The sequence below is a fragment of the Belonocnema kinseyi genome, chromosome 6 (assembly GCF_010883055.1).
Source record: "Belonocnema kinseyi isolate 2016_QV_RU_SX_M_011 chromosome 6, B_treatae_v1, whole genome shotgun sequence".
Lineage (NCBI taxonomy): Eukaryota > Metazoa > Arthropoda > Insecta > Hymenoptera > Cynipidae > Belonocnema > Belonocnema kinseyi.
The window spans coordinates 123,250,538-123,275,639 of record NC_046662.1 but is presented as its reverse complement, the minus strand read 5'-3'; the positions used below and the strand labels follow the sequence as shown (position 1 = coordinate 123,275,639).

At 37.0% G+C, this 25,102-nt stretch overlaps 1 protein-coding gene across 1 annotated transcript in view; it reads right to left on the bottom strand.

Annotated features, from left to right (window-relative positions):
• LOC117174176 (cytochrome c oxidase assembly factor 3, mitochondrial) overlaps window positions 1–25,102 on the bottom strand; it is a 46,622-nt gene that overhangs the window by 729 nt on the left and 20,791 nt on the right. The window lies entirely within an intron of this gene.

The following is a 25,102-nucleotide window of genomic DNA, read 5'->3' as shown; positions in this document are numbered from 1 at the left end:
AAATCTATAATTCTCGAATTTTTTATTTAAATAGCATGTTCGCTCTGCAACACTGCTTCGACCTAGGTCTTTGTTCAATCTCTCGAACGATCACTCCAGGTGAAGAGCTTCACAAAGTCATCATGCAAAGCTCTCCACTCGGGCTCACTTGTATACAAGGTCATTTGTTTCAGGCATCATTCCAGTCCACTGACACTCGTCATCATGCATTTCTTATAAACTATTTGACGCCACACTTTCCAGTCTGGCATACTTCTTTAACCCTCCAGTTCCCGCGCCTTTTGGAGTCACACTAGCGCTCGCGTTGCGGCAAACGGCCGCGGAACATTTTTGTTCTATTCTGAGGATCATATCTCGGAAACTATAAAAACTATAAAAACGTGGCTGTTTCCATTCGATTTAGCGATAAATTTCCATTCGAAAACCATGAATATAAACACAAAATATGTACTTATACTCATTCAAAAAAATACGACTAAGTTATAAAAAATAATGTGACTCGTACTTAGTCTTGAGACTCGAATTGGATTGGAATGGAATTGGATCTTGGTCTTCCTCTGGGTACGCTGAAATTTACTTTACCTTGGTATACTTATTTCGTCAGTCGTTCATCTTTCATTCTCTCAACATGCCGAAACCATCTCAACGAATTTCTTTCGCATATGTCAACCAGTCTCCTCTATACCGCATTCGTGGAGCATTATCCCATTACTGACTTTGTCCATTAACGTTATATCGCACATATTGTGCAGGAATTTCATGCCAGTCGCGTTCATTTTACTCTTATCCTTTTCTTAGGTTCAGGTCTCGCTACCGTATGGCAGTGTACAAATATAGAATTATATATTGCTCTTTGAGCATCACCTGATATATTTTTACGTCTGATAATGGATTCTGCTCTATCGATAACTTTCTAGCTCTCCATTTATCTTTCCGTCCTTACTGAATATGGTAACAAAATATATGTACGTATCTACTTGTTTTAATATCTCATCGTTTAGGATAATGTTGTTTATTGTTTTCTATCACTTTCGAACACCATAATTTTCGTTTTATTTATTAATTTTTTAATTCTTCCATGACAACCATTACATCTGCGAATGCTAACCTCCTGGCGCTCAAGCTATAAAGCCTTGTGTGCCACACCTTGTTGTTACCAACATTAAAGAATATACCTCTTAGGTGCCAGGCGTACCTAACGCACAGTAAATGGTATCCTACTTTGTATTGTGGCCTCACCCTTTCTGCCACTGGGCAGCCTCCATAGCAAGCCACGGGATAGAATACGGTCAGACTAGTGGGGACGGAGCGATACTTCTGAGGTCATCAATTAGATGCACAGATTTAAAGCACTGTGCTAGCATGTTAGGTAAGTGTATGTGTGTGTGTATTCGTTACACGAAATTATCGATTGACTACCGAGCAAGGGTCCCCCCTAGGTGCCTTAAGCGGAAGATGTCCCCCCAAGGAGCCTCGGGCACAAGAATCCTCCGTCGATGCCTCAAGCGCAAGTAAACCGCTGAATTATTTTCGAGTCTTCTAGAACTCGACTTTTAACCCCAAGGCTAGGCCCCACGACATGGACCCTACACCTTGGTACGTAACCAGTTTCTTCTGAGGGGACCAACAGCTTAAGGTGATTTTCCAAATACCAGAGCCCCGGTTGAAATACATAGAAAAATTTACATTGTTACCGGCTCCGGGATCGAATCCCAGTCCTCCTGCACGGAGGCCTGACGCGCTGTCATCTGAGCCATCGAGGCACCTATCCTTGCCTTACACTTTGCATAATATCGAATCTGTCCCTCACTTTCCCATTTACTTTTGCACTCAGTGTGCTACCTACATATATTGTATTAATTGCTTGTAGGAGCCATCCATTGACTCCTTAGTTTTTCAGGACTTCTTAAATAAATTTATTTATTTATTTATTTCTGTGATATGTCTCAAGATAAATATTTGATCCGTGCATGAACTTCCTGTTATGAATCCACTTTGGACTTCCCGTGCCTTCTGCTATTTTTATTACCCTTAGAATAAGTATTTTTGTATATATTTTCTTACGGTACTTAATAAGCTGATACATCTGTAACTATTCCAATTTCTATTATCTCTCTTTTTGTACATTGGGACGATAATCGCCTTTTTCTAGTCTTCTGAAACTTCCCCCATCTTCACAAATCAATTTATCAACTCGCACAACCTGCGAGGTATGTAGTCGCCACCGTACTTAGTCATTTCAGTATTAATACTATCAACGCTAGCAGACTTACCATTCTTTAAGATCTTAATTATATCCCTAACCACACTAGGGGAGTTCGTGTAACTGGGGTCACGGATTTCAATCATTTTTGTCAGCGAAAAAGCCCTAATATGAGATGAAAAAGCCGAAAACATTTGCCTAGATAGAAAGCGGTTTACGAGAAAAAAAGGGCTACAATAAATCCGCGCGAAATGATTATCGGTCGAATCGTGGAGCTATCGAGCCAACCGCGATGGAGTAATGGTCTAGGTTCCAGGCTAGAGTCTGCCAACATTCTTTCGTATCCTCGCAATTTTTTCCAAATAATTTGACCGTGAATATGCATAATTATTATAAATATTATAAAAATAATGATCACTTTTTTTATACTTTAAAACTCGAAACAATATTACTTCTGACACAAAAGTTTTTGATCGATAATTTGATGTTTGTAGTACGTAATCAATTATTCTAAAGCCATATAAGCATGATCATTTTGCAATGTTTCTACATTTTTAGCAGCAAAAAATTATATGCTTGAAAAATAAATTGATTATACCTAAAAATATATAAGCGGGAGATGGGTTAGAAGTGTTGATATTTAAAATGAAGAATACGATAATAAGTCTAGGAAATATTATTTTATTTTCGTAAATATGTATAAAAATATCGCTTGATAATTAAATTAGGCACAATCGTCTAATAACAATTTTCAAATTTCTCACAAATATGTAATACAAATTAAAAAATACCTAAAAAGCTATTCTTTATCATCGCCGTCTTCGGAAACAGATTTGGTTGCAAGCTTTAGGATGATAATTATCGTAAAAACATTTAAAACATAGGTATTTCTTACACCGTGCACATTTTATAAGATTAAAATTTTTTCACACACAATAATTTTCAAAAAGTGCAATTGGAAAACACACCTGGTTAAGATTTAAGAAATGTCTTGCTTCGTCGTTAATTTGGTGAAAAACCAAGAGTATCGAATGATTTTTTTCAATACTGGTGCTAAAAATTGATGATGGACAAGAGAATATATTTTTCTCGCATCTTCTCGTTAATCTATTTCCCGTTCCTCTTTCAAAAAGCCTGTAGCGTTTTGTAATCTCTGGATTAAATTTTTCTTTTGTCTAAAAAAGTAGACATCGCAGGTCTAACATAATGGGGTGCATTTACCAAGGATAACTTTTAAAGTGCAAGTCACTTCTCCAGAGTCGTCTGTAAAATATTCATCGTGTAGAACATTATCAGTCTGTCCTCCCCAAGAGTCAATTACAAGCAGAAATCGATCATCCTCTACGTAAGGTCTCAAAGTGGTCTGTAGATGATGTCCATATAGATCCTTTGTCAGTTCTCCAGATTTCAAGTCAAAGACTAGATTTTTGAATCTATACACAGTTTTCTTAACAAAAGGGCCAAATTTGTTTCCACTTTTCTGTATACACATGAACACAAGGGGAAGTAACTTACCAGAAGCTGTTACACTGTACTGTACCGTGTATGAATGTGTAGTTTTCTTCAAGTCCTTTTTTCGCACGTAAATAGATTGTTCTCCTTTGGAATTCTCGTGAACGATTATATGTAGTCTGATAGCTGCATCTAGACTGATCTGTATAGATTACAAAATTCCAACCAAATGTTGATATAGCAATGCCGGTTTGCTGCTGAAACTTTTTGGCTGCTTCCCAAGTTTCTTCCAGCGTAGTTACATCTTTTCTGCTCACAAATTTCATCACCTTTCGTTGCTTGATCTTGTGCTTTCGTTTAAAGTCGTTCGTCCAAGTTAAGCTGGCGTTAAAGGAGAAAGTTTCTGAATCAATGTGCCCTAATTTATCAATTTTCGTACCGCTGTTTTCACATCCTTTCTCCACTGAATTGACCTATCCTTTCTTTACAATTTACTTGCACTTTTTGTTTGCAAGCTCTTCAGACTTCACTTAGGATGCATGTCAGCTAGGGCGATAGCCTGCTCCTTATAGTCCAGAGAGATATAATCTTTAGGTGCTGGCTCATAATTTGTTGTATTATAATCGGAATCTTCTTCTGGTTTCGCTGTAAACTCTTTCACAATACCCTGCCGATGAAAAAGCACTGAAACAGCATTTAAACGGCACTATCTAGTGCCGTCCCAGTGCTGCTGGTTTAAAGCTACTCATATTCCTGTTTTAAATGCCAGCAGAAGTTTCCTTCATACCTGCGACCAGGCTATAAAGTAGGCCAGCTGAAACGGATTAAAAATAAAACATTCAAAGAACCCCGCATAGAATGCATGGGAAAATGTCTTTCGGTGGAATTGGTTATAATTTAGTAATTTTGTAGGTTATAAGGGTACAATGAAATAACCACAAATTTTTTTATTGGACAGTTTTAACGCTATACGGTGACGAGCGCTCAAAATCAGAGCATAAGATATATCTGTATAACTTTGAAAGTACAAATGACTACAAAATCGGTATCACGCATTAAAATTTGTCACGCATTACGTCCGTCTCGCAAGGCTGCTAGCCCTGCTGCCCATTCAGCTCCTCCCCATCTACCTCCCTCGTTCTTCTAATACCCTCATCACTCTTCCGTAAATCTGGGCCCTGAAAAGATTATTTTTTTAAAAATCCCCTTTTTTCACCCTTCCTTATTCTTTCCATCCCGTCATAACTGTATACTGTCACAAACTTTTCCATCATCCCTCCTATCTGCACTGCCCTCATTTGCACCCCTCCCCCTCTCACCCGTCATGAACTTCTTCCTCCAGTTTATCTATAACCCCTGCTATAATTCCTCCGCTGGCCCTTCCTTTCTTCTTTACTTCCATTCCTTTCTCTCTATCCACGTGTCTACCAGTCCCACAATGTCAAATTCCTGGATACACCTCCAGAATTGCTCATCTTTTTTCTTCACCCCTGCTACGATCCAGTACAGCACCTTCATTACTCCACTCTCATGCTTTATTCCCACCTCCCTACTTACTATGAAACAAATCCCCCTGCACCACTTTCAACAGTATCTATAAATCCCTTTGCTTCGGAGTCAAATCATGGTCGATGAAAACTCCCTTATCCTTTATCCCATTTTTATTTCGCATTACCCCCAACTTGTCATCCCAGTCCTACAATTCCATGACCGCCACTCCATTCACCCTTTTTCCCTCCAGCCTACCTTTACCTACCTTACCCTTCACCTGCCCTATACTTTACAGAAGCTCTTCAACGCCCTCTCTTTCTTTCCCATTCCTTAGCTTCAACCCTCTTGCCACAATATTATTTCTCCTTTCTGCTTTCTTTTTTCTCTCTATTCTCACCACCATTGCCCTTATCCTTTCGCTAATCGACACCTCCTCCTTTACGCTCCCCCACTTTCTCTTGTAGCATATTCTCTACCTTCTCACATCCCTTTCTGATCGTCCTTCGTACTGCCACCGACTTCCATGTCTGACCTTCCCTTTATTTTCTCTAGCCTTATTGACTGGGTATCATCATGAAAACAGTCTCGACAGACATTTAAAACTTCTGAAGTGCCTTGTCGAAAACATTTCTTCGCAATACTCTCCCTACAGTAGCGATTTGATGAATTGTACAATTAGTGATGGTGATGACTGTGCTCCTAAAAATCGAAGTAATTACAATAATGACAATGTGAGGTCTCAGGATGAAAATAGATTTACGGAAATAAGAAAGTGGTCAAAGGGTAGAAAAAATAATCGTTATAAACGAATGAACTTAAATGCGTACGGAATAGAGGAGACAACTTCAATAATTAGAGCGAAGGAGTATTTTTAGGCTAAAAAAGCAGGTAAAAATGAAGATCTGAAGTGGGATGATGGTAATGGGGGCTAAAACGTAGGCTTTTGACCCACTCTGTCTGCTTGCAAGTTCGATTTTCACCTCGCACTCCGGAATCACCTCAACGGCTCATGCGGTGAACACTAGCCTAGTAAGGAATTGTTCATCTCCGGAGAGTCATGGGACCGGCACGTCTAGAGAAAAATTTTCACTAAGTGCTTAAAGCTGTTGCTCTTGGTGGTTCAGAACCCACCTTAAACAATAGGTCCCCCTCCCACCACCAAGTGTGTGGGGGTGTATAATGGAGTAGGGAAGAAGGTGCAAGGAAAATGTAAACACTCAGGGGACACATTAGAAGCTTCCATTCCATGTGAAGATGTGAGCAAAGTGATTGACAGGACATCAAAGAGCTTAGGCGTAACAAAAAGTACAGTACTACGTATTATGAAGGGGGAAAGAGTCTCAGGAATTTTCCGAACCTCATGTAAAAAGTGGAAGTCCCAAAATAAAGATCGACGAGTTCTTGCAGGGCGTAATTCGGAGAAAAATGTACAACGTTGACAAACATAAGAAAGGAGACTTAGCAATAGGAAATAGTAATTAATCAGGCAATTTACCACATCATGATTGATCCAGAGTTTAAGAGTCACACACAAAGATAGAGAAAAGCCGAAGTAATTCAATGGATCCTGAAACGTAAAGTTCCTTTACTTTTAGAAATCACGGATCCAAATATGTATATGATCAAAAAATTTTCAAGCAAATAATGATTGTTTAAACAATTGTAAATTATTTGATAATAAAATAATATATTTTCATGATTTTTTGAAGAAAAAATTGTTTAAACATATTTCATGATTTTTCATGATCAATCACATCAATCGCAAAGAAATCAGAAGTAAAAATTTACATTTGATTCAGGTTGAATCATTTGAATCACGCTTTGAAAATTCGTATTATCTCATGTAGCTGACACTTTTTTAAGGGATTTTTTTCGCGACTTAATTGGACAATGTAATGAAAGGACGTCATTCCTATAAGAGTTTTCTAGTACGTTGAAGTTTCGAAGTATGTTTCTGTCTTTGACTTAACATTCTGCGATTATTCTCGCCAAAATGATAAAACTTTATAGCCAGGTGTCAAGACTTTTGAACCCGCCTTAGATTTAATTTCTAAGTAATTAAAAAAGTATAGAAAAATTCAAGAATAAATTATGATTTCATAAGAATAAACTGAGATAATCTGAAAACCTGCGACTGTAGATAAAGTATAAATCACTTTTCTCAATTAACAAAAAATTATTAAAAGAATGAAAACTTGAATTTTACATCAGTCAGAAGTAAATTCTCGGTTTTTAATTAAATTCCCGATCATTACCCGTTCAATAAAGCTCCCGGTCAAGTCGCCCCCCTGCAGCAATGAATTAATTCAGGGATAGAGGGTTTCGTTTTCGCGTGCCGGAACGGTGTTATTTCCACCTTATTATAGCGTGACTGAACTGTACGACAAGAAGTTCCCAAAGATAACTGCAGAGTGTGTCATGCACACGCTCCAAGCGTGCAACATTACTATCTTTGTCGCTCTTAAGGTTCGGCCAATAACTAACCTGCCAAACGCACCAAGGAGATAGAGTCAATTGCCTAAAACCAGAAAAGCCCAATTTCCTGGAACTACGGTTTTCGGAAGGCAGTCTCTATAGCACACTCGAAACCTGACATCGTTCTCTATTACTTCGAGAAACGAACTATATTCGTAATCAAATTCTCGGCTCCGGTCGACTAAAACATCATTGCCAAGCAGAAGGAAAAAGAAGACATGGATCAAAACTTTAGAAGGGAGATGCAACGACTATATCCAAAATAATCGTTTAAAGTAATTGTCCTGGTGATCGGTTCTCTCAGAGGTGCGAAACTATCAATGTTTCGTAACCTCGAAGCATCCACACATAGTATTGCACTGCTAGCCGCGGCGGTAAAAAATATAATAGGGAACAGAAAGAGAGGGGAAATCGAGAAACTTGACCTGTCTTTTTTTAAGGCTGATGATTGGTTCTACTCATCTTCCATCTGCTTTCATAGAAAAGGAACAATCCACCAAGAACCAATCGCCAACCTTAGAAAATAACAGGTCCACTTTCTCGATTTCCCCTCTCTTTCTATTTCCAATTCCACTTCCGATGGCCGTGGATGACGGTCCAGTACTATATGTACGATATGTCTCAAAGCCATGCCCGCGTACCAAAAACATGCCAAGGATCTTGCGAGATATATGCAGAAAATTGTCATCCTTAGGTCTCTTCGTGTTCTCAAGACATGCAAGGTTTTCACCAACCTGTCGTTGTGCTTTGATCGTGACCTGTGACTACCGATCGCATGTTCATGAGACGTGATCCTGGATTTCATTTACCGTGGTTCTACTACTAATATTATTATAAACATATACTGATAATTGATTTTTTATAACTGATTTTTTATACTTGCCCTTCAGATTTTCGACATTTATACAAAATAAAAATTCTTATACATATGTTTTACAAAAAATGTGACAATTCTGATCAAATGACGATTATGACGTAGGTAGAAAAAACTAACTTAAGATGGTTAAAAATAAAACAATATATAATATAATGAATATGAGTAACATATTGAGACAGTCCGTTCTATTTTCATAATTGGAATTTAATAATAAAGCTACGGGCGAATATTTATATTGATACGCTCCTGACTCAAAAATGGACAGCCAGGTAGAGCTGAGGGATGATTCATGAAATCATTCGATCATACGATCGATTGCGCGCGCCATTAGTTAATACGTGGAGATGGCGTAGGGCCAATGCACTCTATAAATTGATTGCGATACCGGTACCAGCTTCATTCTCTTTTCTTTCCTTGAGTTACCAGGACTTCTTACTCGAGGGTCTACGAGGAGGGAGTCTTTCTTGGTTCATTCATCCACCTGCCATTGAAGACAGAATTTTAATTGAATAAGCTTCATTCAAAAAGGACGCTGCTCATAACGGATTCTCCTATTCTAATCACAAACTTCCGCTAACTAAACTATCGAAATTCTTCAGAATTCGGATAGTTAGACGTAAGTTCTTGGGAATTAGTTTTTTTTTTAATGCATGATTGTAACGACTTTGCACTCCACGTTTATGTGGAGACCTCGTTGTGCATGTTTGCATTTTAGTGTGAGGATTTTAAATAAGTGAAAAAATAGTGTGCGCAATTTTACTGTAACGACTTTGCACTTTATCTTACGATAAAGAAACCTCGTTGTGCATGGTTGCGCTAGCTATTGAAATTTACATCGGCAATTTTACTTTGAATTTTTATAAAATTGGACCCAGAAAAGAACTCGTAACGACTTTGCACTTAATTTAAATGTTAAGACCTCGTTGTGCGAGTGAAGTTCAGGAGAATTGATAAAAAATGGGATCTAAAAATATGGAGGAGAATCAGAAAGTCAGTGCCCAAATTTTAATAGAATAAAGTTGTTACCATCGTCATCAGGGACCCCAAAACCCCCCTAGAAGACGTTTTAGCTCAATATAAAAAAAACATTAAACTTAGCCAAATACAGTCGCCATATTGGATCCGCTATTTTTAATTTTACCATTTTGACGTCATAATCGGAATCAGCGACCCCGAAATCCTATATAAAGCTACAAATAACAATATAATGAATGGAAAAAATTCGCGTCTCAAAAGGTTAACATGAGGAAGTTTTACTTATTTTCTCGTTGTAAAGATAATTTTCAAGTGTGATTGTAAAATGTTTAGGGCTAGTAGTTTTAATGCCCTATCAGTATTGGAATCAATGTATTTGGTTGGTTGCAATTTACTGGAAAGGAAAAAGTAAACGCAAATTGAACGAATCTCTAGATCAAAATAAATATCTTTGAGGTAAGTTTAAAATGCAACAGTATTATTACCAAAAATTAATACAATTTTTGGTAGATCTAAGATCACTTATTAAAATCAGCCAAGTGCAGTATTCAAATTGAGAATATAAATAAACACAAAGTCAATCCCCGGTTAGCGAGGAGTAGGAATTTTACAATATGCTAATATAAGCTAGTGCTTGGCATAACGGATATCATTAGAGAATTTCAAACTTAAATGTTAGATTACTGATGTAAAGCATGGTTCGAATTGTAAATATTTAATTGTTATAATACTAAGTTACAAAATGTCGCTAAAAGTTTGAGAAATTAACAATTTACGATTTACCAGCGTCAAATTTCGACAGTTGAATTATCAATGCTAAACAAAAAGTTAAAAAATAGCTTTTTAAGTAATAAGGCGAAGGTGCATCTCTATTTTTTCAGGTACCTTACTCCAAAGTAGAGCTTTGGAACTTACAAGATATTTGACGTAGAACTGTAAGGACCGTTTTGCTTACGCAAAGCCTAGACTGAGCAGGTATAGTCAGATTTTTGTTTTCAAACAGACGTAGAAGACTTCGAACGGTTTTGTTTTAAAAGAAATTGGAAATTAGATGCCAATAAAAAATGGTCTTCTCTTAACCACATTAAGAAATCCCGCCCGTTGCCGATACGGGGTAATATTTTCATATTTCGGTACATCATAGATGAATCTTATGCAATCGTCTTCTCGCTTCAGTTTAGAATTCAGTTCATCTGTGATATCGTCGTACATAACACACCCATAATAAAATAAACGGGAAGATAAGACTGTTAACTAGAAGAATCCGCGTTGATTTTGGAAAGCATTCCTTGTTCCTTTTAATCTGTTGGAGTACTATGAAAGTATTCCTCGAGATTGCAAGAACTCGCTCTTTCCAGAAGAAGGTACGGTTAAGTCCCTTACGGAATCAACGCAGGCAACTTCAAGACAATCAACCTTAAGCTGAGGGAAGGACGCTAATTCAGCAGTGGATGGGGAAGAGGACTATCAAATAATAATTGCTTTAGTTTTTTAAGGGTTCAGCGTTTACCTTTTGTTAAGTGCCCATTGATTCACTGAGTTAATATCCTTCTGAAAACTAGCAATCAAACCATTCATGGAAGACATAAGACTAGAGACATATAGCTTATCATCCGCGTAGTTATGGTACTTACGGTGATCAAGATCACTACCAAGGTCAGAGGTGTACAGGCCTGAAGCTACATAAATTTTCTTACTATAATATAACAAACATAGAATGATAAACTACATAGATTCTGTTGACATGTATATTTTAACTACTTTTTACTACTATTATTATACGATTAAACCATATTGAATAAGAAAGTGAACAATGAGGTATAAGGGGCGGAGGGATTGATTTTTGGACTATTCTAGAATTCCCTTCTTGCTTACTTAAACAAATTCGTTCCACAACACTGATCCAACCCAGGTCGCTGATCCATCTCACTAGCAATTAGCTCAGGCGAAGAGCTTTACGATGTCACAATGTGCATTTCTTATGAACTATTTGTCGCCACACTTTTCTTTTCTGGTATAACTCTTTAGCTTCCTTTACATTTCCTATGGCTTTTTAAATCTTTTCGTCTTAGGATATCATGCATTCATTCCCACCATTTTTCCTCGGTCTGCCTCTGGGTACACTACCATTTACTTTACCTGAATATATTTGTTTCGTCAGTCCATCTTTTTTCATTCTCCCAACGTATCCAAACCATCTAAACAAATTTCTTTCATTTTTGTCAAACAGTATTTCCTCTACATAACATCCTAAAAAAATCCTCTCAATACTGACTTTGTCTATTAGCGTTTTACTGCAGATATTACGCAGGAATTTCATATCAAGATACACATACTCATCAACTTGTTCTATCCTCTGATCGTTTAAGACCATGTTGCATACTGCTTTTCCACCCTTTCCTTCGAAAACATAATTAACGTTTCAATCACGTTAATTTTACGGCCAATGTCCTTCATGTTAGTGTTCAGTCTGCTTAACATTCTATGCAAGTCTTCTATTGACTTTGCCATAACAAACTTATTCGCAAACGCTAACCGGCGTACCTTCACTATCCCAAGATCCACACCTTCGTCTAAGATAGCCAGTATTAGACCATTTTTCATCAATATAATAAATAGCTAAGATGATATAACGCATCCTTACCCAGCACTTTGCATAATTATTCCAGTTAAATTAAACTTTTTACCCAAAAAAATCAATAGATTTTTGGTATCTATCTTACGTGGTTCCGTATGACATCAGAATCAAATATCAAAAAAGTTTCTTAGCGATTATTTAGAAAAGGGCGCATCTAGCGACAAAAACAGCTAAGTACAAAAAAATAGTAAACAAAATTCTGAACAAGAAAGGTTATATGCATTTTTTTGTGCGGCTCACCGTTTTCGAGTAATCCAACCTATGAGTAGGGGGTGAGTTTAAGGTCGAAGCCCGCACGTTCCTTCTTTTGCACATACCTCGAAATGGGGCGGTTTTTCGGTCATAATGTATAGGACTAAAAGTGTAGAGCTGACAATTCTATATAAGTATTGCTCATTAATTTTTTGTTATTTGAACAATCAAACATTATATTACGATTATTTCGAAAATATATCAGCAACTCATTTGATAAAAAATTGATTAAAGAATATGTATATATATGACGTGCGCCGAAGAAAGGGGATTTACTCTGAAAAGTGAGATTTTTCAGGGCGAGCGGTTGAAGTCGACCTGATAGACCGGACTTTTAGGAGAGAGGGAAGACTCGCGAAATCTTGCCTCTCCACTTACCACTACATTCTCACGGAAAGAGATAGGTCTTAGACACGGCTCACAGACGGAGTATAGATGAGACGCATAGATGGAGTAGCGAGGGGTGGGAGGTGTTTTACGGAATATCGAGCTCTCGAGCCATATCCCGATTTCTCGGATACCTAAAAACTGAAATTATTAGCGATAATAACACTCGGATTTTCTTCCCGGCGGTTTCATTAAAAAAATCAGCTAAAAATTATCGAAATGTGTAAAAACCTTGATTGCGATTTTTTTATAGTAAGTCCCCTTTCTTCGGCGCACGTCACATATATATATTGTATTAAGTAATTAATAAATACGATTTTAAATATTTTGCAATAATAAAATTAATTTTTAAGTAATTATTCAATGAAATATAAGTTTGTAGTAGTAGAAGTAGTAATAGTAGCAGTAGTACTAGTATTCTCTTGGACATAAATCAAAAAGGGGTGGTTTTTCGTTTAAAATAAACAGGAGTTGAATTGTAAAGCAGAATAGATCTGTGACTCATTTCCACACCAGTTATGAGGTAGAGTTTGTGGTGCGTTTTTTTGTGTGGTTTCCCCAAAAGGCATAATCCACTGCCACTTGCAAATAATAGTTAAAATGTAGTTGACAAAATGTTATTAGTTGTCAGAATCATCAGTACTACGTGTACCGCATCCCGTTTTTCAAAAGCAAACGATTAAATTCATTATGTGAGATCGATCTGGCACCTCAGTAGTATACACTGTTAATAAACTATTTTTGCTTCTTTTCCAACCCCACAGTTCTGGTTCTAAACATTTGCCTCAAAATGTTTGAATTCGATGATAGACTCGATAAGAGCATTGCCGAGCAGCTACGAAAGTTTGAGGAAGCCCAGATAAAGATAGAGCCTGACTGGAATAAGTCACAGATTTGTTAAAGCATATGTACGTATCACTTCCAGCTGGATTTTTTAACTTGCTATGGATTTCTTTAATAACATTATCACCTGGTAGATTTCTTAAATCTGCAACAACGTGTTGACAATGCTGAGCCTCCGAATCGTCTAGGTTAATTTCAGACAAAATTAATTTCGATGAGGTACAGTATGTGCTTATGTGCTAATTAGCTGATGTGATATTCGTGCAGACTGCCATTAATGAATCCTATCGGAATAAAACAGATGTAGTTGGCCAGGATGTGGAAATGTACAATTCCGGGTTTATAGTTCGAAACTTTTCCAAGAGTCTGAGAGTTTAAAAAACAATAAGGAATCCATTTTGTTGCTTACGCATTTAGTGGATGCGATACAACCCCTGGATTTTTCGATTAGGAAAAAATTAAAACAATTTGCGCAATAAAAATTCAGCCTTGCATGATGTTGCAATAACTTTTAAGAACCCTAATTCTACTCACTGTGAAGTAGCAGCAGCTGAATAGCAATTTATTCTTGCATTATACAAGGCTAAACCTTCTGAAATAAGTTTAGACAAATGCATTAACGTATGCTTTAACAAATCTGTGACTTCTTCTAGTCATGCTGTATATTTATCAGGGCTTCCTCCAACTTTGGCAGCTGCTTGACAAGACTCTTATCGAACCTGTAATCAAATTCAAACATGGCGGGGGAAAGTTTTTAGAACCAGAACTGTGGGGTCGGAGAAGAAGCAAAAATAGTATATTACCAGTGTAATTTACTGAGGCACAAGCTCCATCTCACATACTGAATTTGACTGCTTGTTCCTATAAAATAGGATGAGGTAAGCTTTGTGGATACGTGAAAGCTGGATTAAAATGTATAGAAGGAGATTTGAAAAGTGATTTTCAAATTTGTCATCAGTTAGCGCTGCTAACCAAAGTAACGTAAATGAAAATTCGCTCCCTTTCTATGTATTCTAAGCAAATCAGAATTTTGAATATATTTTAACATGCTTCATAACCACAAAAGTAAAATATCATTGTCAACCGATTAGCTTGCTGGAAACAAAGTTCTGTGTTTTAAATCAATGTTACCATCTGCTCAAGTAAGTAGATACTATCTAATAATGTTTGCTCTCATTAATTTTATGTTATATTGCATCCGTTTTTTGTTGTTCATATTTTTACAATGAAATTCAGAGCGGGACACTTTCGCCCACCAGTGCACGGGGCTGTTTTACACAATTGTAATTTCCCTGGCAAATAAACAATTGTTTTTAAATAGAATTGAGCCTCCCGTGATCAAAACGGAACACGCTCAAAATGCCTTTGTTTCAGTTGGCCTCTTGGTTATTTTCGTTCTTGATTTTTTCAAGTCGGATTTTCAATTTCTTTGAATTAAGATATGCTTCAAAAAAATTTTTAATCCGACTTGAAAAAATCAAGAATGATAATAACCAAGAGGCCAACTGAAACCAAGGCATTTCGAGCGTGTCCCATTTTGATCGCGGGAAGCTCAATTTATTTATAAGAATTAAATTTAAAAGTTCATGGATTTTCTATATTTTATGCATTACGATAGTTAAAAAAAAATCTTGTTGTTTTCAGGTAAGATGGTTAGAACGTATAGAAGAAAAACTGATCGCTTCCTCCTCGATGAGGATAATGTTGATAAAGCGATTCATGATATTTTGCATTAAAAATATCCCAAAGAAAAGCGGCTGCAAAATATGGTCTGAAGAGATTCACAATACGATCTCGGCTGAAAAAAGTTCCCTCTGTTGGAAATAACGAGATTCAATGTAAGAAAAGTAATGTTCATTCGAGCAAACATGCAGTCACTCAAGTTTTCATCACAGACAAAGAAAATCTTATCTGCGATTATTTGATAAAATGCTCAAAACTACATTACGGACTGTCATTGACGCATACTCGGAAAATGGCTTTTGAATATGCCAAAAAATTAGAAATAACATATCCTGCATCATAAGATCAAAACAATATCGCAGAAGAAGACTGATTACTTAGTTTTAGAAAAGTAAATCCGAACTTCAGTTTTTCGATAACTTGCAAGCTATTCAGACCAAATATCAATTTGCACCTGCTCGCATCATTAACTGAGATGAAACTGGATTCCTCACCATTATGGATGGCCCGAAAATATTGGCGGACAAAAATATCAAGCAAGCTGGACAATCTTAGTCTCGTGAACGAGGAGAGATAACTACGACGTGCGGTATAGTGAGCGCTGCAGGCAATGCATTTCCATCAGCCTCTGTCTTCCCGAGAACACGTTATAAGACTTTTTTTTTAATAATGCTCCATAAGGCAATTTAGGATTAATCAATAAATCGGGCTAGGTGACTGGTCCCTTATTCATAGAGGCTTTGCGTCATACTCAGAAGTGTACTTCTTCCTCTGAGGAAAATACAGTCTTGCTATTACTTGACAATCACGAGACTCACATCACAATCGAAGCCATTAATTTTTCACGAGAAAATGGTATTGTTTATTTGACATTCCCTCCACACACGTCACATAAATTGCAACCCCTAGATGTCGGCGCGTACGGCCCTTTTAAAGCCAAAATGAGAGCTGCAATTAATCATTGGCAAATTAACAATATTGGGAAAGTACTCACCATCTACGAAATTGCTGGACTTGCAAAATTAACCTACTTGAAGTCTTTCTCGATGAACAATATCTTGAGTGGATTACGGACACCAAAAGGAAGGAAATGCTCACATATAAGCAGCCAACATCAATTAACTGACAGATGGACAGTGTCATTCAAAAGATGGTTCTTTGACTAAAGAAAACTTGCTTCAAGATTCCGAAGATGGCAACTCAGCTGGATCTGCCCCATCATTAGCAATTATTACACCTGAAACTGTTCGAGCGTATCCAAAAGCGCAAAAGAAAAAAAGAACGCGCAAAACAAGAAGCACAGGAAAATCGAAAATCTATACCGATACTCCAAGAAAAATAAAGTTCAAATGCTCTACGATGAAAAACGGAAGAAAGGGAAAGAAAAAGAAAACAAAGAAAGAGCGAAATAAATAAAATCAGCAAAAAAAACGTTTGAAAATTTCTTCACCGACGAAGAAGGGCAACATTAAGAAAACAAGAAAAATTAAAAATGGATTCAACAAGCGCGAGCAAAAAGAAGAAACAGAATAAGTGAAAGAATATTCAAAAACAAGAAAGGAAGCTCAGCAAACAGGGAAAAAATAAACTGCGAAAATATGCAGTAAAGAAGCATATTAAGTACGTCAGAACTTTTATTTGTATGTGTTTCACATTGGATTCAAAAAATTAATTAAAATTATCTAAAAAGTTTCTGCAAGATGTTAAGATCATGATTTCAATGTTCTTTGTATATATTTAATCCCATTCACGTGCATACTTGTGTGTAATATTGGAAATACATTGGAATATTTCGGCTTTCCAAACTGGGTGAAACTGCCCCGCGGACTGGGCGAAATTGCCCCGGTACCGGAGCTGTTTCGCCCAAATGACGTTTTTTCTAAAGCTATAATATTGTTTTTTTTTCTAAAAAATAAAACACATTTTCAGGCATACAATAAACTACATAAAATTTGTTATAGGCTGGCATATACATTTTTTTCAACATTAATTGTGTTCCTCAATTTCATCAACAAATTTAGGTGGGCGAATATTCCCTAATCTCCTAAAAAATTAATTTTAATGTTAAAAAATATTTAGAATCGAATTTATTAATTACCTAATACATTATAAATAAATACATATTCTTTAATCAATTTTTCATCAAATGTGTCACTGATTCATTTTCGGAATAATCTTTATATAATGTTTAATTGTTTAAATAATCAAAAATTAATGAGCAATATTTATAGAGAATGGTCTGCTCTACAATTTTAGTCCTATACATTATGACCGAAAAATAACCCCAATTCGAGATATGTGCAAGAGAAGGAGCGTTGCGGGCTTCAAGTTCAAACTCACCCCCTACTCAGAGGGTGGATTACGCGGTAACTGTGAGCTGCAACAACATAATTGCAATGCCTTCTTTTCAAATTTTTATGTATTATTTTTTGTACTGAGCTATTTTTGTCGTTAGATGCACCCTTTTCGAAATAATCACTAAAAACCAATTTTCGGGGGTTGTTCGCTAGATTTAAGGGTGTTTCCACCCACAGGCCAGAGGGAAACTCTTTTTATATTTTATTCTGATGCCACAAGGAACCACCTACAGTAGATATTAAAACTTTATACATTTTTTCTGGAAATTACCCGTTTTCAAGCTAATTTGACTGGACTAAATATCGAACCAGTCACTCAGTTGCTTATTTAAGCATACACTCGCTTTGCTACCTGAATATATTGTTTAAATGGCTTGTGGGGGCCATTCATTGACTCCGTACTATTTAAGGATTTCCCAGAGCTTACTTCTATCAACTTTATCAAATAATTTTGCTAGGTCATCAAAATGCATAAAAAACTTTTTTATTTACTCATAGAAATTTTGCTATGATCTGTCTGAAGCTACATAGCTGGTCCGCCCATGATCTTCTTGGCATAAATCGACATTAGACTTCCCATATGTTACCTGCCGATGAAAACGCACTGAAAAAGCAATGAAACGGCACTGGTCAGTGCTGTTTCTTCAGCACTACATAGACTACTGGTTTTCTATCCCGAGTTCCCCTTCAAGTGTCCATTTAAATTTTTAAAAGACTATTTTCACCCAATAAATCTAACCTATGAGGTCTTTGAAAAGGTGTATTAGTAGTAGTAGTGTTAGTGAAAATCGATGTGTCTATGTCTATGCCTATGCCTTTTCAACTAGGCTACCAAGTAGACCAGCTGAAAGGGATTAAAATCAAAAATTAAAATGTTTGAAATTATCTACGAGAAAGATAGAAATTTATAATATACGGGTTTCTTTTATTTCAGATGTGAATGGAATAAGATACGCCAAAACAGACAACATTTTTGAATTCAACTTCAAAGTAGTATATTATTTTATGAGTTATAATTATAAATATGTATAATGAGAAAATTCACAAAACTAAAAAATTTTTTTAATAATTTGAAGAACATTCTAAAAAGGGAGTCGGTTTGGTTGCGGCTAGGCACTGTAAATAACAGGTACAGTTTAGGTGCTGAAAATGAGCACAAACAGCCACTGAAGCGGCATTGGCGGCCCAGTACCGATCGCCAGTGCTTTTTCATCAGCAGGGTTTCCTTTTATTTTCATTGCCCTTTGAATAAGTACTTTTGAATATATTACGCTTACTATACTAAGTAAACTGGCACTTCTGTAATTATTGCAATTGCTTTTATCGCCCTTCCTTCTTATTTTTAAACATAATCCCTTTTTTCCAGTCATCTGGAGCTTCTCCCAACTTGATACATAAATTTATCAACTCGCATAGCTTGTAAGATATACCCTTGTAACACGAAATATTTCCTTAAAATTGCATACATATTTCCTGAAATACGGCATTAATATGTTAGAAATATGGATGCATTATCTCTATGTCCGCTTTTTGCAATAGTGGGTCGCTAAATTTCGATGGTTCAGTATCAACAGTATCTGCTAGATGGCACCACTGTAGGAAGTCTTGTAGGGTCGCAGTGTCCCCACTGCGCCACTCAGCGGAGGGGCATCATCGAGCGAGTCTCGCATCTACCTAAGCGACCAGTGGTTGTATAGGCACGCAATCGATACTAGAGTCTACTCTACCATTCGCTCTCAGTTCTCGTGCTGACCAAGTCGGTCTCCCGCCATGTCTGGCATCTTGTAATCTCTCTAGTATAAAGTATGAGCAATGTACTTATCTTAACAGGAATAAATCTAGTTAGTAGTTAAGTAATGTGTAACTTGTCTTTTCTGATAATTAATTGCTGATGTAGGCCGCATTCGATCCTCTTATAAATCGACCAAAATACCTACAATTGGTGACCCCGACGTGATAGCGTCGTTTTGGGCACAATGGAAAACGAAATAATTTTTGGAGATTAATATCAGCACGAGCAATGGAATTGATATAGCTATCAAATTGACGAGCACTACCAAATTTACAAACTGGCGTGGGCTCCTGTAAATTTTGACGTCCTTTCAATGTCCTTCAGGAACTTTTACATTTGAAAAAAGTATGGATTTCTTCTGATAAATATCAATGGTTAAACCATCAGAACATTTTTCTATTTTAACATTATTTTAAATAAATATTAGCCTTTTTTGAACAAAAGGAATTATCCTTTACTGAACTTAGTACCATTTTCGCCGCAAAAAATGTCAAGATGTAATAATCTAATATTTTCTTTTGAGCAACTAAGATATACAAACGATCACTTCCTATTTCTAACAGTTTTCCACTCGTTATCGACCGTGTTGGTGTGTGGAGTCGTATTGAAACCAATTGTTTATTTCTTTTTATCGGGTTTGTGATTAGTTGTTTCTTTGTTTAAACAAAAATGCCTGATCCAGCTCCTTCCGGTGATGCACGACTTGTTGAAGCTCTAATTAGATTAACCAAATCACAGAAGCGCGTCGACGCGGCCCACAGAGTTCCAAAAATTCCCAAATTTTTCTCTCAGGATCCAGTCTTATGTTTCCTGCAGGTCGAATCCTCGTTCGCTACTGCTCACATAAGTGTGGAAAAAAACTAAGGCAGATTATGTCGTAAATCTCGATTTTGAGATTGTAGCCCACATAAAGGACATACTATCATTGTCCCCAAGTCTGCATGACATTTATACGCCAATTAAAAATCGAATCATATCCGGTTTCTTCGCGTTCCTGGACCACTTACCGAACCATATTATAGAAATTTTGGCAATGTACAATGTGGGCAGCCTCAAGACCTAGCCAAAATGGCCGACAAGGTCACTGAAGCGGCGGGTTCTAACAACCTCCACATTTCTTCCGTAAACCCGCACAAGCCATTTTATCACGCGAGTACTTCCGCTGCTGTTTTTAGTTCACAACCGGAAAGTAGAAGCAAAAGTAAATCGTCTTACGGAACAAATGGAAAAGTTGATCAAGCAACTGCAACAACCTCATTTTAGTAGATCTCGTAGATGCGGGCATGGTCGATCAAAGTCCGGAAACCGGAATGCTTACAATCGCTCCAAAAGTACGGATTCGTCAAACTTATGTTTTCACTTCAAAAATTCGGTCAAAAGGCCCACCGATGAATAACACCATGCGCATGGGTACAATCTTCTGCACCTTCGGAAAACTAATGAAATCTTCTCGCATGGACGCGGCGGTCGCTAGCAAGGTCACTTCAAAACGTCTCCACATTCGTGATCATAAATCCGGTCGTGTGTTCCTTATTTACACAGGCTCCGATCTATCTTTACTACCAGTAGATAAAAAACTTAAAAATACAATAAACGATGGTGTGCTTTATACCACGAATGACACGCGCATTTCTACTTATGGAATAAAACGGATTTCCCCTAACCTCAACCTTTCCCGCGATTTTCCGTGGAACTTCTGTGTTGCTGAAGTATCTTATCCATAAGTAGAGCCGACCTCTTGGCGCACGACCATTTAGTTCCGTTTCTGCACGAATCCAAACTAGTCGACACAACTATCGGTTGTAGCTCCTTAGGTTTTGTAAAAAGCGCAAACATATTTGGGATAAGATGTTTTAAACAAATCCGAACCGTACGCGGAAATCTTAGTGATCTTCAGCACGACATCGAAACGAAGGGTCCTCCCATTGCTGAACGGGCTAGACGTTTGTCACCTAACAAACTCGCTGCTGCTAAAGCGCAGTTTAAGAAGTTTCTCGATTCTGGCGTTTGTCGTCCATCCAGCAGTCTTTGGGCAACTCCCATACATATGACTCTAAAGAAGGATGAAGAATGGAGAATCTATGGGGATTTTTGCAGACTTAACGCCGTCACTATCCCTGACAGATACCCTGTTTCACATCCTCATGATTTTTCCGAGAAATTTATACCGAAAATCAATTTTTTCTAAATTAGACGTTTTTAAGGCCTACCATCAAATTCCGATAGCATCTGAGGACATACCTAAAACTGCAGTAATCACACCCTTCGGTTTGTTTGAGTATACTGACATGACCTTAGGATTGCACAATGGGGGCCAATCCTTCCAACGCTACATTTTTCGCGCTCTTGGCGATCTCGATCATATTTTCGCCTATGTCGACATCTTGATCGCTTCTTCAAGCGAAGCAGAACACGAGGAACACCTCAGGACAGTTTTCCAAAGTCTTAAAGATTACGCGTTATGCCTAAATGTTGGAAAATGCGAATTCAGGAAAGCCGAATTAGAGTTTCTAAGTCACTCGATAAACAAAAACGGTTTCAAACCAACCACCAAGAAAGTACAAGCTATTAAGCAGTTTCCAAAGCCACGCACCATCGTTGAGCTGCATAGATTCCTCGGGTTAGTGAATTTTTACCGGCGCAGTCTGCCTATAGCCGCTCAGGCGCAAGCGCCTTTAATCCGTTACTTTACAGACTCTCGCGAAAATAATCGTCGAGAGATCGAATGGGCTTAAGAGGCTGAAGTGCGTCCGATGCCGAAACGGGATTAGTCACGGATTCTTCAGACTTCGGGATGGGGGCTTCTCTCGGGCAAAAGTCTTTGATTACGTGGGAGCCACTAGCTTTCTTCTCCAGAAAATTTTCACCGGCACAGCGGTACGATCGCGAGTTCACGGCTGTTTTTGAAGCCATCCAGTACCAAGGATCTCAATTCGAATCGCAGCTATTTACAGCTCTGCGTCAACTTACTGGTTGCCACTCTTTCATAAAAGCACATCCGATAGGATTTACGAAATAGATGTAAACGGCTTACCGCGCCAAGTATCTGTAGATAATATTAAGGCTGCGTACTTTCTACAAGATGATCTATCTAAAATCATTTCCATTCCTAGCATTTCGAATAGTGAAGTAAATTTAATTTCAAACGCTTCAGATACGACGAGGGCAATGATGCCAATAAAAACTTATGCTCGAAAAAAACAGTATCTTTCGCTGCATAATACTTGCGATATTAAGACTCTTAAGAGGGCTGTGTACTGGAGTGGGAATTCTGATTTGAGTGTGCGAGAGAGACAGATATATGATAAGCACGCCCAAAAGGGTGGAGCTTGTTAGTGACAAAAATTATTTGACAGCCAATCATAGTTGGAATATTTTCAGAAAAAAAGGGTACGTAGTAAAAAAAAGTTTGAAAAAAATTGCCTGGGAGAAAGTCATCATCAAGGGACCGTCACCTTGGGCCAGGCATTGTCTGGAAACCGCTACTCTTGCGGCGGGTGATAGTTTGTCGAGCGGACGGTTTCTGGCCTCGCGAAACCTTCCCATTGTTTGAGATTAGACACAACGGAGAAAAATCCGAATTTTATACAACATTAATTAATACAATTTTAATAAACTGCATTAGCATCGTTATATTAATATGAGTAAATCAAAAAAAATGTTGATAAAAATCTGTCAATATTTTCAATCTCAGCCGCATCGATTCCTATTCCCCAAAAGGTAACGTGTATTCTTCTTTGTAATTGTACAGACAGATAACCTCACAGAGATGTCTTCTATTCCCCAAAAGTGTTCATATTTCGAGATTATTTAATTCCTTCTAATAAGTTCACAAAATATGTGTAATAAATTGCCTTAATTCCTTCATGTGGAATATAAGATTTGAAAATTTAACTTAATCAATTCAAGTCCGCCTCTCTAGAGTTAAAATTATTTTAATTCACACATTTAAATAGATTTCTTTGATGCATTTTTTAAGACATTTAAATAAATGCTTAAAATGTAAATAAATATAAATTTGAATATTTTTCTAATTTATAAGTTATAGAAAGATTTAATAATAAACCATACGTTAAATAAATGCTTTCGTTAAATTTGACTAAATCGATTGAGAGGAATAGGATTTTCACTGTTTCTGTTCCCGTTGGAGGGTTTTTAGTTCCTGACTCTTTTAGGAATCCAAGCATACCGCACAAGTAATAATTGTTAACAATAGCTTTTCATTAAATAACCGTGAGGAATCGGAATAAAGTTTGAGACGCTGAAAATGCTCTTTTTCAATTTTCGTCTGATTGAAACATATGGTGGAGATACTTTCTAAATATACTTGATATCAAATACAAAATTTGGATTGCAATTTCTCATTCTGCTAGAAAAAGTCATTTTTAATATAAGAATCTTATTTTTTATTGTTAAATAATCGTTACACATCGTGAAATTATTCTTCAAAAGTAGGGTAACTTTGACCAAGTATGTTTTAATATCATTATCAATTATTAAAATTTGTGCTAGCAGTACGAGCCTAGTACAGATTACTGATGTCGCAGTACTGGACAACTACACGCGGCCAGTACTAGCAGATAATGCTTCCTTGTACTAGTTCTGTACTGGCAAACCGCCGGCGGACGTTTCTGTACGTTTTCCATAAAGGATCTTGCCTTTTAATTTTTTTAATTTTAGGAATAATCATCACAAGGCGTAATTTGTTGTAATTAACATTTTATTTGTGAAACGTTGCTGCGTTAGGCTAACGAATTGTTTAAAATTTATAGAATTTATTTATACTTTTTATTCAATACATTAATTCGTGGGTTAATCAGAATCCATTTCACGTCTATACCCATTTTTGAATTATCTTGAAGCCTTACAAATATTTTTGAAGATTTTCTTAAAATTTATAAATTGATAAAGACTCTGAGAACTTTGAAAGAGATTACAATAATTTGAAGAAATTTCCAAGATTTTCGGGCATTTTATAAACTTCAAAGACATTTTCAACAGTTTTTGATTTAGAAGTAGTTTACGTGATTTGAAAACATTCGAAGGCATTTTTTAAATTAATTTCATTACTATATAAAGCGATTTTACAGGAAGTCCGAGGTTTTAAAATATTTCAAAATATGCAACATTATCTAATAAGATTTTTAAAGGCTGTCTATGATTTCGAGGGATTTAACAAATATCAATGTACTTCAATACATTTTCCATGCAGTCGTAAAATATAATTTCAATGTTTTATGATATTTTTAAATATTCCATTTCATTTTCAAGATATTTAAACAATTGCAAGGGATTTCCAAGGGTTTTAATTGATGTCCGCTAAATTATATTCATGGTTATAAATAATATTTATAAACAGGACTTATATTTAGCAATAATCCATGATTCTTTCTTTCGTCGCCTGAGCATCCTAACCTCACCTGTCATTTGACTTAGAGTAAGCCAATCGCGCGAAACCCCCTCAAAGCAACATCGCCAAAACGATTCTCGCTAGTAAACCCCTACTCACTACGTCGTAAATGGTGCGCCGCAGCTGAAGCAAAGCCCATAAAAGTACGGTCCGCGAGACTCAGAAGTCAGATTTCCCCGGACTTCGGCCCAAGTTACATCTCCCTGGCTTCTCCGCTCAAACCCTAGCCCGAGCGAAGAAGACCCAAACCATGGGCAACCCCCCCCC